General features: G+C 47.8%; 1 non-coding gene across 1 annotated transcript; it reads right to left on the bottom strand.

Annotated features, from left to right (window-relative positions):
- Window positions 1–420: 420 nt before the first annotated feature.
- Window positions 421–491, bottom strand: TRNAG-UCC (transfer RNA glycine (anticodon UCC)). Its single transcript has one exon. It is a non-coding gene; the product is annotated as a tRNA-Gly (tRNA).
- Window positions 492–5,871: the final 5,380 nt, after the last annotated feature.

The raw sequence follows: 5,871 nt of genomic DNA, 5'->3' as shown, positions 1-5,871 counted from the left end.
AATGGGGAAACATTTCTAATGTAAAATAAAAATTGCAAACTAAAAAGGAACCATCTTAAAACTCCGATAGGAAATATAACAAAGGTCATGAGTATGAAATTGATCAAAAAAAATCCTTTGCCCCCTTTCTCAGAAAGCTACGGTAGGATGTTGTTTTTGTTCACTGCTGCTGAGTTGGCCCTCACCTCATGGCGACCCCACGCACAACAGGATAATCCTACGTGGTCCTGGGTCATCCCCACGATGGGTTATAGATTGGACCTTTGTGATCCATAGGGTTCTCATTGGCTGATTCTCAGAAGTAGATTGCCAGGCCTTTCTTCCTAGTCCATTTTAGTCTGGAAGCTCCACTGACACCTGCCCGGCATCACAGCAACACACAAGCCTCCACTGACAGACGGATGGTGGCTGCACATGAGGTGCATTGGCCAGGAATTGAACCTGGGTCTCCCACATGGAAGGCGAGAGTTCTACCACTGGACCACCACTGCCTTCACTAAGCTTCCCCCAAAGGAGAAAGTAAACCAAGAGGAAAGCATGAAATACAGAAAACAAGGGCTATGTTTTCCTGAACAAAAGTGAGGGGAGTTCCTGGGATAATGGGGGCTCCAGGGGTAGCTGCTCTGGGGAGACATCAGTTCAACTGGATCGGGAAGATTGAAGACCTCATGGAAAACAAAACATGGAACAGTGAACTTCCTGATGTGTTTGTAATGAGGAATTTTACATTCTGCGAGAGGTGGGGAAGCATCGGTGACAGAAACACTGAAAGCTAAGCAAACAAAACAAGGTAAACAAAATATTTCTTTTATGAGGATCAGCACAAAGCTGGTTCCTATGAGGCGGAGGTTAAAGACGTCCCAAATGTCCAACTCTTCCAAACTGCTGTCCCACTCCATCATCTCTAACATCAGCTACTCCCCCTCCCCTCAGTACTCTCCCTCCCTTCTTTGGGTTCCCGAATTCGCTGCAACGTCTCACAGAACTCACACATCGTATAAAGGAAATGGCTCACGTGGTTGTGGAGGTTGGCAAGTTCTAAATCTGTGGATCAGGTGTAGGCTTCTCCCAACCCACGTGACTGCAGGGTCTGACGAACCCAAGCTGGCAGTTCAGACCACAGGCTGCTGGCTCACAAGGCTGCAGAAACTGGTGAATCAGGTCAGATGACAGGTCACCGGCCTACGGGGCTGTGGAGGCTGGCGAATCCCAGAGTTGGCAGGTCAGACAGCAGGCCTCTGGCTCAAGTCCCAAGAACTGGAGGTCAATCCATCACTAACCAAATGGCAGGATCCAGATGCAGAGAGAGAGAGCCCTGCCAGGACACGCACGCATAACTTAGGCGCAGGCCACACCCCAGGGAAGGGCCTAAATTCAGTAAGGGTGGGACTTGAGTTACACCCTCCTGCAAAGCTTCGACCCAAGACACAGCCCACACCAGTCCTGCCTCATCAACATGTAGAGGTCAGGATCCACAGCACATAAAATGGAGGACAATCACACAATACTGGGAATCATGGCCCAGCCAAGTTGACATATAACCCCAACCATCCCAGGTTCCATGTACCTTATCTGCATAGTCCCACTCAATCATTTTGTGTGAGTCACAAAGACCATGGCTAGAAGGGCCATATTAAGTAATTCATTACACCGCACAAGGCAATTATTAATAAGCCAAAAGTCTATGTAAGAAAAGCAATGGAATTATCATTCAGTCCACGGCCCAGCTGTGAAGAACGTTTGCATAGCCCGAACAATGTAAAGAGTGAATGTGGCATTCATTCAAATTGTGGTATAACTCTACTGGGGGAGGGGAGGCAAAGTATGGTGTGTGAAAGCGGATGTCATGGATTGAATTGTGTCCCCCAAAAATATTTGTTGACTTGGCTGCATCATGATTCCCAGTATTGTATGATTGTGTACCATTTTGTAATGTGATGTGATTTCCTCACGTGTTGTAAACTTTATCACTATGATGGATTAGTGGCAGTTATACTGATGAGGTCTGCAAGATTAGATAGTGTCTTAAGCCAATCTCTTTTGAGATATAAAAGAGAGAAGCAAGCAGAGACACATGGGAACCTCATACCACCAAGAAAGCAGTGCCGGAGCAGAGCGTGTCCTTTGGACCTGAGGTTCCTGCGTTGAGATGCTTCCAGACCAAAGGAAGACTGACGCATTACAAGGAACTCCCTCCAGAGCCGACAGAGAAAGAAAGCCTTCCCCTGGAGCTGACTTCTTGAATTTGGACTTGTAACTTACTAGACTGTGAGAGAATAAATTTCTCTTTGTTGAAGCTATCCACTTGTGGTATTTCTGTTACAGCAGCACTAGATGACTAAGACAGGGGAAGAATGGTCAGAGATGGCTAAACCTTTAACTTCTGTCTTAGTTATCTAGTGCTGCTATAACAGACACAGGAGAAAGATGTAGCAGTCTGCTTCCATAAAGATCACAGCCTTGGAAACCCTATGGGGCCGTTCTACTCTGTCCTGTAAGGTTGCTATGAGTCAGAATCGAAGCACTAGTGGATGGCTTTAACAAACAGAAATTTATTCTCTCACAGTCCAGGAGACTAGAAGTCTGAATTCAGGGTGCTGGCTCGAGGGGAAGGCTTTCTGTCGGCTCTGCGGGAAGGTCCTTGTCTCTTTTCAGCTTCTGTTCCTTAGTTCCTTGGCAATCTTCATGCAGTGTGGCACCTATCTTCCCCCATCTCTGCTTGCTTGCTCTATTTGCTCTTTTCTATCTCAAAAGAGATTGACTTAAGTCACACCGTACACTAATACTGCCTCATTAACATAACAAAGAAAACCCATTTCCAAATGGGATTATAACCACAGGCCTAGGGGTTAGGATTTACAACACATATTTTTTGGGGACGCACTTCAATTCATAACTACTTCTATAGTAAGCCACCAATGGATGGTGTCTAACACTGAAAACTCAAGGCATGGCTGTATAACTAAGTGGTTGAAATGGCCAAAAAGGCTGAAAAAAGCTGCTTTGGGGAGTAGGCTTGGGGGATGGAGAGATTGAGTACTGCTGTTTTTCATCATAAGCCTCATAATCCTTGATTCTTATCTTTCCCAACATCCCTTGCAGCCAGGTGTGGTCATGTGACGGGACTCTTGCCAATGGGACATGAGGGCACCACCTGCAGGCGTGGGCTGTCAGACGGTGGCATGTGCCTCCGCGTTGCTTCTCCCCTTCCCCCTGCTGAGCCTGTGAAGACCACGCTGACCAGGCAGACGATGGCAGGATGGGAGAGCAACGAGATGGAAGGATCCACTAAGAAATATAGCTTACTCCATGATAAAACAGTTTTTAGTTCAGGAAATAAGAGAAGACATTACATTAATAGCATAAAGAGGAAAAAAATGTATATTTTAATAGATATTTGTCTTGGCAACCTACACACACTGCCCTCAAGTCGATTCCGACTCATAGCGACCCTGTAGGACAGAGTAGCACTTCCCTGTAGGATTTCCAAGGCAGCAGTCTTTACGGAAGCAGACTGCCACATCTTTCTCCTGCAGAGTGGCTGGTGGGTTCGAACCACTGACCTTTTGGTTAGCAGCTGAGCACCTAACCACCGCACCACCAGGGCTCCCTTAGTTGCCTAGGCCTCCTGTAATAAAACACCACAAATTGGGTGGCTTATAAGAATAGAAGTTTATTGTTTCACTGTTCTGGAGGCTGGGAGTCAATCAGGGTGTTGATTCCTTCTGAGGTTCTGAGGGAGAATCTGTTCCAGCCTCTCTCCCAGCTTCTGGTGGTTCCCAGCAATCCTTGACGTCCTTGGGTAGTAGACGTATCTTCACATGGTGTCTTCATCCTGTGTGTATCTCGTCTCCTCTTTAATAAGACACCACTCAGAAGGGAGTAGGGCCCACCCTACTCTGGTATGACCTCATGCTGACCTAGCAGACAACATCTTCAAAGAAACATCCTCTTTCCAAACAAGGTCACATTCACAGGGACAGGGGTTAGAACTTCAACATACATTTCTGGGACACAATTCAATCCATAACAATATGCAAAAGGCATTTGGTGATATTTGACAGCTGTATTAGTTATCTATGCTGCATAACAAACTACCCCAAAACTTAGCAGTTTAAAACAAGAGACATTTATTATCTCACTGTTCTTGCCGGTCAGAAATCTGGGCCCGGCTTAGCAGGGTGTCTCTGCCTCAAGGTCTCTCACAGACTGTAATCATGGTGTGAGTCAGGGTTGAGTTCTCATCTGCAGAGTCGATTAAAACCAAACCCATTGCCATGGAGTCGATCCTGACTGATAGCAACCCTATAAGACAGAGGAGGACTGCCCCATAGGGTTTCCAAGGAGTGGCTGGTGGATTCAAACTGCCAACCTTTTGGTTAGCAGCTGTAGCTCTTAACCACTGCCCCACCAGGGCTCCTAGAGTCGATTGGGAGGATCCAATTCCAAGCTTGCTCACATGGTTGTTGGTGGGCCTCAGGCCCTCATGGGCTGTTGGCCAGAGGCCTCCCTCTGTTCTTCACCACAGGAGCCCTTTTGTAGGGCACAGCATGGCAGCTGGCTCCTCCCAGAACAAGAGACCTAAGAGAGAAAGAACGTGCCCAAGACTGAAGCCACAGTCTCACAGCTTGGGAGGGGCCAGCCCACAGTTCTGCCTCATGGTATTCCTTAGAAATAGGTTGCTAAGTCCGGCCCACACTCAAGGGGAGCAGGATTAAGCTCTACCTCTGGAGGGAAGGAGCATCAGAAAATTTGCAGACATATTTTAAAAACCACTACAACAGCTTTTTTGGTGGTAAAACTTCTTGTGAGAACGAGGACGTGAAGAAATCCTTCTCGATGTAATATGGATTATGTATCAAAAACGGGCAGCAAGTGCCACACTAAATGGAAATACAGGAAGTGAATTACGACAGCGTTAAGGCAAGGTTGTGGGAAATTAATGCGACGTAATTAAAGTCATTGCTGAATTTATACTTGTATGACTCATTCCCAGGTGGGTGTGGAAATAAAGTGAGGTGGGACCAGAACGCTCCTTAGGGAAAGAGACCGCTTCTGCTGTGCTGGGGGAAAATACCTGGCCTTCCTGTGCTCCCAGTTGTTTGCATAAGGGACCGTTTGTCACACAAACATGGGGCTCTTGGGGAATGCTGTGGAGTCCCCAGAATGTGGTGGTTATGGATGGAGACTGACTAATCTGAGAAGGGCTGCTGAGGACAACAGTGTTCTCCTGACAACGTCTGCTTGGAGAGGGTGGAGGGAGAGGGGCTTCCATGACAAGAGGGGTCTCCCACTGGTGGTCACCCTTTGTCTCAGCCCACGTCTCGCATTAATAGGATCTGGGACCAACACTACAGGTGGTGTGATCCCCTGAACACGGGTGAAGAGAAAGGGGCTCATGGTGGGGGAGTAGAGTCCCTGGGTGGTACAAACAGTTAAGCGCATAGCTACTAACCGAAAGGTTGGTGTTCAAACCTACCCAGAGGAGTCTCAGAAGAAAGGTCTGGTGATCTGCTTCTGAAAGGTCGCAACCTTGAAAATTCTATGGAGCAGATCTACTCTGCACACGAATTGGGATCAGCTTGACAGCAATGGGTTTGGTTTGTTAGTTTTTTGTGGGGGGCAGGACAGGCATCCAGGGTACACTGCTAAGCTGGCCTCTGTGGTGTGAGAAGCTGACCACCTGGTCTCCTGCATCTCTGGATGGTCCAGGTGGGAAGGAGAAGAACACATGGTGGTCTTGTCTCCCCTCGTCAAAGTTGGGTCCCGTGGCTACCTGTGGGGGACACTCACAGCCGCCTCGATCTTCCACAAGAATGGGTGCCCAGGCGGGAGGCAGGGGCGTGTCAAACAGGCATCAGTGGGCATGGG

The sequence above is a fragment of the Trichechus manatus genome, unplaced genomic scaffold, assembly GCF_000243295.1.
Source record: "Trichechus manatus latirostris isolate Lorelei unplaced genomic scaffold, TriManLat1.0 scaffold00165, whole genome shotgun sequence".
Classification (NCBI taxonomy): domain Eukaryota; kingdom Metazoa; phylum Chordata; class Mammalia; order Sirenia; family Trichechidae; genus Trichechus; species Trichechus manatus.
The sequence above is the reverse complement of the archived record's forward strand: the minus strand, read 5'-3'. Positions and strand labels throughout refer to the sequence as shown.